The sequence below is a fragment of the Capsicum annuum genome, chromosome 1 (genome assembly GCF_002878395.1).
Source record: "Capsicum annuum cultivar UCD-10X-F1 chromosome 1, UCD10Xv1.1, whole genome shotgun sequence".
Taxonomy (NCBI): domain Eukaryota; kingdom Viridiplantae; phylum Streptophyta; class Magnoliopsida; order Solanales; family Solanaceae; genus Capsicum; species Capsicum annuum.
The window spans coordinates 6,799,396-6,809,247 of NC_061111.1; the positions used below are offsets into that span (position 1 = coordinate 6,799,396).

At 32.1% G+C, this 9,852-nt stretch overlaps 2 pseudogenes; both read right to left on the reverse strand.

The window, feature by feature from the left end:
* The window catches only part of LOC107860750, a 33,939-nt pseudogene extending 32,081 nt beyond the window's left edge, over nt 1-1,858 (reverse strand).
* Nucleotides 1,859-2,891: 1,033 nt separating this feature from the next.
* LOC107867039 lies at nt 2,892-5,496 on the reverse strand (annotated as a pseudogene).
* Nucleotides 5,497-9,852: the final 4,356 nt, after the last annotated feature.

Below are 9,852 nucleotides of genomic sequence, written 5' to 3' on the forward strand. Positions count from 1 at the left end.
TTATTATTATTATTATTATTATTATTATTATTATTATTATTATTATTTTAATAGTTTTTTTTAATCTTTCCCTAATATATAAATAAATTATATTTAAATATATTTTATAATATTTAAATTTTATAAGAGATAAGTTTGAAATAGTTTATATCTATTAGAACTCTTAATTATTAGTTTCTATTTTTAAGATAATGAAAATCTTTTTTGTAAAATGATAATTTATTGAAATTCAAATACTTAATTTTTCAATTCAAAATTTTTATTATCATATTTTTAACTTTGTCTTAAAATATTTTTTAATATTATCTTAAAAATTACCACATGGCTATTTTAATAGCTTGGCACATGACATCTTGCCTTGTTTATGTTTTGCTTTTATATATATATATATAGATGGTGTCAGTTAATAATACTTTGTTAACTTTTCCTTAAATCTTTAATTAGTTCAATGGATCTTTATCTCTATTTTACACTTAGCTGACTACTCCCTTAAAGAACCAATAAATAAAATGGTATTCATATGACCTATGTTTATCCCCTTCAATATTTATGTTAAACTAAGAAAAAAATTGTCAATGTAACGGGAAACTAGTGTTAACCTACTATAATTTGGCTAAGGAGTACTCAATAATAATAATAATAATACTAATAATAATAATCTATAATTCTATTTTAGTCATCGATAGTTTCTTAAACTTGTCTCAAAATTTTACTTAAATCCCTCGACCCACTCAAAATTTGATTCTTGTATCAAAATTTTATTTAAACCCCTCAACCCACTCAAAATTTGATCACTCACGCCTTTTTTGTCTACCCGGCACCACAAGTGAAATTTACATTCACAAGTGAAGTCAAGAAATTTTTTCGACAAACCAATTAAAAATGGTTGGTACCATCTTCCTCAATTCATCCTAATTACTGTACAACTTTCCTCAATTCACCCTAATTACTGTACAATTTCCCTCTTCATCGACCTTCACCGGAATAACAGTTGCTGCCTGAAAGGATCACGTTAATAAGAAAGGAATTAAGAATTTTTACATGCTTATTCTATTGGCCTCTGTTATTGCTTAAATTAGACTAAATAATTAATTACCTATACCTCACACCATAATTCCTCAATTCAACCTAACCACTGTACAAATTTCTTCATCATCAACCTTCACTGGAATAACACGAAGAACAATGCAACCAACAAATTCAACCAAGAAAAACATGAATAATAGTGCAACCAACAAATTCAACCAAGAAGAACATGAATAACATGAAGAATAGTGCAATCAAGAAGTTCAATTTTTCACTTGACTCTCCAAATGCATAATGAATTTCATATTTATTTTACAAAGTTCGGATTTGAAGAATCTTCAATTTGCACCATTTGACTCTCAATTTCTCTCAGTTGCAGTTGAATTTCGTCGATTTTCAAGTTTCATTTAGCTCTTATTTACAAATTTATAGTTAGCAGAACCATCAATTTGAACAACTTGATTCTTAATTTCATGCATTTGCATTTGAATTTCATCGATTTTCTATCACAAAAAAAAAATTTAATTGAATCAAAAAAAATTCTGGTGAACTTCATTTTTGCTGGCTAGATTGAAGGATCTAAAATTTGCTTCAAAATTGTTAAAGATACATACCTTAAAAAATTCACCACACAAAAAAGAGAAAAGTATCAAAAGAAATCTTTATTTGTTGCTTCATGGAGGTTGGACTGATTATTATTAAAACATGATTTGTTGCTTTATGAAGAATTGGCTGGATTGATTATTGGTAAAAAGATGATTTGTTGCTTTAAGAAGAAAGGGCAGCGGAAATGGTTAAAAAAGAAAAAAAAATTAGAATAAAGGAAATAAATAGGAAGACGGTTAGGTGGATTGATATATATATTTCTTTTTCTTCTTCTTATAATTTATTTTTTAATTATTTTTATATTCAATGTCAAATGTCACAGTTTAATTCGTCATTTTCCACATTATCAAGAGTATGTTGTACTCGTTTTATGTTTTTAGCTGCTTGTTAAAAAAATGCTCAAATTGTCCAAATGTTAGGTGAATTAGGTGTCCAATAAGTACATAAGTTAATTAAGGGGTCCAAGTGAAATTTCGAAACAAATTTAAAAACCTATCAATAATATCAACATATGTTAGAACTTAGAATTGGATTTGGCTAAGCTCAATATAGTTAATTAGGAATGGTATCCTAATATAACTAGGAACACAACTTCAACTTGTCATGGACTATCTTTATTCAGATACCAAAAGACAGATAATTATTTGTAAGCATTCTCTTGATCAACTTTGAAAAGTTCAATGTGATTATGGATTGCATTCTTCAGTATTTTTAGTAGTTTAAATGTTTATTCTACTGTTGTCACCAAATTGAATCAGGCAAACTATTTGATTTTTCTCTTTAAATTCTTATGAGAAAATGTTCTTGAACATTAAACTATCGTCTCTTATCATTCGTACCGAATCCCGGTAAAATATTTCTCTAATCAAGCAAACTGATCAAACGTAGAAGGAGTTTTAAAAACTACCAAACATAGGGAGAGTTTTCTGAAATTTGCTCTGTACGTTTGGTTATTATCCAAACTATGGCTATGTATGTTTAGTAATTAGACCTCAAACCGTTGCACTTGTTTTGTGGGCCTTTAAAGTACTCAAGCCTGGTTGTTCACTTGTCCCCCCAAGTCTTTAAGGATGATCCAGAATTTGATACTTGTCATGGCTATAGTTACACAACTTGCAGTAGGATCCAACAAAACCAGACAGAAATGAAACAAGTTGCTGAGCATATGAAGGCGCTACGTGTTGTGCATGATAAGAGCATGGTGAAGAAATTAGTTACTCCTATATAAATTAGTCTGCATCTTTTGTACTCATAAAACATCAAAAAGACCATTAAATAATCAAAAAAGAAAAAACAAATGAAAAATGAACATAAACCATATACTAAAAGGAAACAACATTTTCACTATAGTAAAATGTTTGAGTCCTTTCTACACTTATTATACTACATTCCATATTGAAAGCATTGATAGTTGAATATCCATCTTTGTAGTTTCATTATAACTCAATTGCAATTGGACTTCTCACAGAGTGCCGATAAGACATCCACTTCAAGTATCCCTCAACAACAATACCTGAGCTGTTGGCTGTCTTAAAAAATTTCACTTTGAATGTTAATTTCTGGTTCAACTGGGAAAAATTGAGCTTGGAAGGTTCAACTTTTATGAAAACTCCTTTTGGTGAAGCTATCTCCACTTTGTAAGATGATATAGCGTCACCAATGTTGGTAACTATTCTGGTATACGTCTGAGGAGTTGATTCAAGTCTGATGGAAAATGAAGGATAGTTTAATTGTGCTTCAGGGATACTTTTAACCTCCAAACAATTCACCTCGCGTTGTAAGAACTTACGTATCTGTTGATTTGTGTAGTTCAAACCACAAAAATAAGGTTCATAGTCCTCAAATGGGGTATCATAAATTAGTCCAGGATCAGTTGCTCTCGATGGATTAACATGTCCTTCACCAATCGCATAGACGTCAGCACGTAGAAGCCTTTCGTCTAGTATTGGACTATTGGCAAGGTTTAATGTGTCAGCGGTTGTCATCATTGCAGACTTAATAGCAGCAGGAGAGCAATCAGGGTGTGCACTCTTCAACAGAGCTGCTACACCACTAAGGTGAGGGCAGGACATTGAGGCGCCTACATCCACAGAGGTAGGCGAAGCAGCAAGGATAATAACACCTGGACCGATTATGTCAGGTTTCAAGATGCCCTGACTAACTTTACTTGGTCCGCGAGAGGAAAATGAAGCCACTATGGGAGCATTTTTATCTCCAATTATTGTTCCTTGAAATGTGATCATAGCAATAGGGTTTGATGTTGAGTTTATTTAAGCAAGAATTTTTGATCCATCTGTAGCTGAAACATCAAGTGCCGGAAGAACATGAACATCAGCTGATTTAGTCACCCCATCTTCTTTTTTATTGATGACAATCATGCCAACACCTCCAATATCCTTTACCGCTTGGCCTTTTCCAACATTGGGAGCGCCACCGCCTGCTTGACATATGACTATCTTTCCTCTTAGAGCAGGATCAGTAAGGGACCCTGGTTCGCAGTTTTTACCAGCATTAAACAGAGTGAAGAATCTTAAGATGGAAATCTTTGGACTATAAATAGATTCTCCTTCAAATTCCTCTCTATTTCCAAGCTTAACGGTAACTTTTATCTTTCTATCAACTGTGCTGGCACCTACTGTGAGAATCCAAGGGGCTGTATTTCGTACTGAGGACCTCGAAGGACCAGCATTTCCTGCAGCGCAACTTACAAGAATGCCTCTTTCCATTGCCCTGTATGCCCCAATTGCAACCGTGTCATTATGGAAAGGTCGCAGATCCTCATCACCAAGGGACATTGAAAGAATATCTACTCCATCATCTATAGCTACATCCATGGCAGCTAAAATATCACTCTCATCACAACGGCCATCATTACACAACTTATACATGGCAATGTGGGCAAGAGGGGCAACACCAACTGCAGTGCCATTAGCATTCCCATAGACATTAGCACCTTTCACAAAGGCTCCTACAGCTGTACTTGCTGTGTGTGTACCATGTCTGGTTTCGTCTATCTGGGAATTATTGTCAAGTTGGGGGAAAGATCTCGCTCCTATGAGCTTGTTATTACACTTGAAATTGGGCTCACAAACTCCCTTCCACTTTGCAGGTGGAGGAGGCATCCCAACATCGCTAAATGAAGGATGGTCAGGAAGAATTCCACTGTCTATGACTCCAATGATCACACCTTTCCCATAATGGGAATTCTTCCACAAGCCCATGTTTGGTTGCAAACCAAGAAAGCTCGGACTATGAGTAGTTTGCAAAGACAAAATACTCTGTTTCTGTGCAGAGACAAAGCCTGGTTTCTTCTCCATTTCCTTCACTTGTGATGCAGTTAATATTGCTGCAAAGCCTTTCATCACATTGTGATAGGAATAGATCATGCTGGCAGGCACCTCATTTCCAATTGAGCTAATTGCGGTGGTACTTTTAGGCAAAAAAGAAAGGTAATAGTTATCTAAATCCGTCATTGATAATTGATCAATAGAAATTTGGTTTTTAGGGGATTCAACGTGGACTATATATGTCTCCGAATCACTTTGAATGCTAGGACAAGGGAAAGAACAAAAGATGAAAATAATAAGAAGGATTTTAAAGAGTTCCATGGCTGTAAAATACACGAACTAATGATGTATTTGAAAATGTATTTGATGAATTTCTCTGCTTTGAAGCAACTATCTGTGAAGTAACTGTTTATATAGAAGAAAACTAAAAGAAAATAAAGGCCACTAAAGTGTGACTAAACAGAATGTAAGGCCACTGAAGTGTGTCTAAACAGAAAGGCCACTAAAGTGTGACTAACCAGTTTCCAAACAGTTTGTTCTACTTCCTCTTATTTTCCAACAAAAGACCATACCGAATTTGTGGGACAAGTTTAATTATGTTTGGATACGATGAAATTCTTTCATAATGCAAACATTTAACTGTTAATCACTTGGTAAAAGAAAGTTGCAAATATTCTGTCTAAATGGAAGACAACTAGCTTAATACTTCTTCCGTTTCAATTTATTTGACCTACTTTCTTTGGTAATTTATTTCAAATAGAATGACCATTTTCCTTTTCGGTAACTTTTTAATTCTAATTTTCTCATGTTACATATTTAAACCCCACGATTAAAGGACATTTTGATACGTTTGAAATATTTTTAATTTAGAATAACTAGATTCAAAAGTCATTCTCTATTTTCTTAAACTCCATATCAAATCAAAACAAGTCAATCAATTTGAAACGAAGGTTTTGAAGGGTAGGTGTTCTCAAAAAACATGCAGGTTTATAAAATCATTCCTCAAAGAAATAATCCATTTCTTTTGTATGTCTAAGAGAATCTTTATATGACAATTGTTATTAGCATTTCTTGAGGAATTAGGTGAGGAATGCAATTGTTGTTTCTTGAGGAATTAGGTGAGGAGCACATGGGAGTTTATTTATGTTATATATCTGTCATGGACTATTGGGAATGGAGGAACTTATTTTAGGAACTAGATGAGAAAAATGAGGAATTTATTTTGGCTACTAAATTGATATATTGTAATATTTATGCTAAAAATATGTAAGATCTTTTTTAATATTAGTATATGTTTATGTAAAGTTCTCGAACAATTCTCACCATGTTAACTAGCTTAAGGGTTTAGTTAGACTAAATTCATTTGTTATCATAATAATGGCACAAATACATAACGGTTCACACACAAATTGCAGCAATGCTTTCAAAATTCTTGACAATAACATATTTACTATATTACTATAATGTAGAGTTTGTAAAGGATAAAGTGTACACAGTCTATATCACTAGCTCAGAAGTGTGATAAAGAGGTTGTTTCCGAAACTTTCCAAATTCTTCTTTGGCAAAATTTCAAAATAGCTAAATTTGGCTACTAAATTGATATATTAATATGGAAAAAGGCTTAAATATGTCATTGAACTATCAGAAATCGCTCATTTATGTCATCAGTTAAAAGTTTGGCTCATCCATGCCATTATCGTTACAAAACCAGCTCATCCATGTCATTACTTTTTAACAGTGAATTTTCAAAAATAACTTTGTCAGGTGGCCTTTTATTAGAGGTCCATATCATTAATTAAAATAAGAGAAAAGACTCAAATAGGTCATTGAACTATCAGTAATGACACATTTATGCCATCAATTAAAAGTTCAACTCCTTCATGACATCGCCGTTATAAAACTAGCTCATCCATGCGATTACTTTTTAACTGTGAGTTTTCAAAAACAGTTTGGTCACATGACCTTTTATTAGAGGTCCACGTCATTAATTAAAATAAATCAATATTAATTTCAAAATATTTGAAATTAGTTAGAATCGAAATTATTTGTCCCACCTTTTATACCATAGTGATGAAATAAGTTATCCCATATAAATGGCGGAATAATTAGGATAGCGGACTTATTTTAAGCCGTTATTTGGAAATAATTTTTCAACAATGTATGCTCTCCTAATTCGTGATGAGAGAATGGAGAAGTTCTATTGGTATGTGTCATTCTTTTTCTTGCTTGTCCTAATTGTTCATTGGCTTCTTTTCTTGCAACTTCGAAGTATAAGAGTCACTGGAATTACAACTAATCAGTTACTGTAGAATAGAACTTGAGGCTTCTGTTAAGCATAACATTTATAATGGTTTAGAATAACAAGAAACAACCAAAGGATATACACTAATCACTATTTTGCTGATCTGAAAAATAGTTATTGTAGAAAAAAATCCTTTAATGTGTGTGGATCGGGTTATGTTAATGGATCGATTCTTTTAATGGATCTAAGATATTTTAAATTAATACTAATTTATTTTAATTAATGACGTGTATCTCTAATAAAATGTCACGTGACAAAGCTATTTTTGAAATTCACCGTTAAAAGTAATCGCATGAATGAGCTAGTTTTATAACGGCGATGACACGAATGAGCCTCACTTTTAATTGATGGCATAAATGAGTCATTTTTGATAGTTCAATGTATATTTGAGCCTTTTTTCTTAAATTTTTTTCGGCTCATTTCATTAATGATTTGGACGAGTCATTGTTGACCACATGTACAAAATGGTTTTGCCAAAAACCATCAAACTAGACTGTTAAGAAAATGGTATAAATGAGTCTTTTTTGTAATGTCAATGGCATGAATGAGTCAAATTTTAAACGAATAGCCTAGATGCCTTTTCTCAAAGTTCGATGACATATTTGAGCCTTTTCCCTATTAATATTTATGTTAAAAATATGTAATACCCTTTTTTCTACTATATATTTATGTAAAGTATTCGAACAATTTTCACCTTGTTAACATTTCTCACCCTGTTGACTAGCTTCAGGGGTTCAGTTAGACCAAATTTAATTGTTATCATAATAATTAGGGGTGTCAATGGTTTTTGAAAATTGACTGAACCGTCTTGAATCTATTTTTAGGTTTCTTTTAATAAAATTGATGATTTTTATATAAATTCATAACCGTATCGAATAATTAGATTGTTTTTTATTTTATAATAATCAAAATATCGAACCGTACCGAATAATATACGTGTAAAATATATTTATATATTAAATTTAAAAATAATAAAATATTAAAAGAATTTCTTTAGACGGCGTAGTGGAAGTGACTACAAGAAGCAATATAATTAACACTCAAAGTCTAACCCGAAAACTTATTACGTTACTCCAATCGAAATTAAATCAGTTTTAGCATTTCGTCTCTCGAGATGTAATTATCAAGCAACAAGGTACTCCAACAATCTTGGTAAAAAGCTATGAGTTAGTATTAGATAATTTTTCTCTCTTATGATCTAAATTTTTCTTATTAAATACCTAATTTAAGTAGACTCTGCTGTTGAGTTTTATCTTGATTGATTTCTTTCCGTTCGTGTGATCTAAATTATAGTTTTTTATCTTTGTTTAATAATGTTTACACTACCATAAATTAATGGAATGAATCTCTATTCTTGTATATTTTATATTTTATGTTTTCTTGATTCATCACCTTTTAGACAATAAAATGTTTAGAAAGTTTTTGTCAAAGTCATATATAGGTATACAACATAACGTGTTCTAACTTTTTTATATTCTTTAGGAAACTATCGAAATTTAACCAACCATGCCGATATTGGAGAGAAACTGAGATGATAGGATAGTTTTCAAAAGATTAGTTTTGATTATATAAAATAAAATAACCGGAAAATTGGTATGAAATAAATTTTATAAAATACAATTCGATCCGTTCCGTTGACACCCATAATAATAAGTAATGGAACCAATACATAATGGACCACACAAAAATTGCAACAATACTCTTCTAAGTCTTGTTTGTGAAAATTACAACAAAGCTAAAGTTGGTTAATCTAATTTCTTTGCAACACAAACTTGTACCATGAATGATGTTACATTGCTGAGTTATCGTGCTTTCTATTGACCATAAAGCCCAAGAGCCCAAGGCATTACTAATCATCTAACGAAATATAAAAAGTTCTAATTCAAATAGTTATCTAATAAATTATACATAATACTTATCAAACATAATGAGAGTTTAAATAAATAATCAAATGTAGGGAGAGTCTCTGAAATTTATATAAGTGATACAACAGTTTCTGAAATTCACCTTATATCAGTGATAAAACGGTTTTTGGAATTAGCTTGGTACGTTTGGTTATTATCTAATCTATGACTACGTATGTTTCAGGCCTCAAACTGTCACACTTGTTTCATGAGCCTTTAAAGAGTTCCAAGCCTAGTAGTTCACTTTGTCACCAAAGTCTTGAGGATGATCCAGATTTTTATCCTTGTGATGGAGCTATAATTGCACAACTTGCAGTACAGTGTACATTATCTAAAAAAGAAGGCTACAAAGAAAGGCTACATGATCTGAAGGCCTGACATGTTGTGCAGGGTCGGAGCATGCTGAAGAAATTAATGTGCATCTTTTGTATTGATAAAACATCAAAGACCATTAACTAATCAAAAGAAGTAAAAAATAAAAAAGAAGAAGTAACATCTGTAAGACCCCGGAGAATTTTGATCAATTTATTTGGGACTCTCCCGCGTGTAGTGATAATTTTTGACGTGAATCATGATAAGGGGTGTTAAAAAGGAGCGATTTGGGTAAGTTTCGAAATTTTTGAAAAGGATTCGGAGTCACTTTGGGACCCCGAACTAGAGATGGTCCGCGAAACAGTGTGCCACGTTGCCTAGGCTTTGTGATAGGAGTGTGGCACGCTGGCTAGTC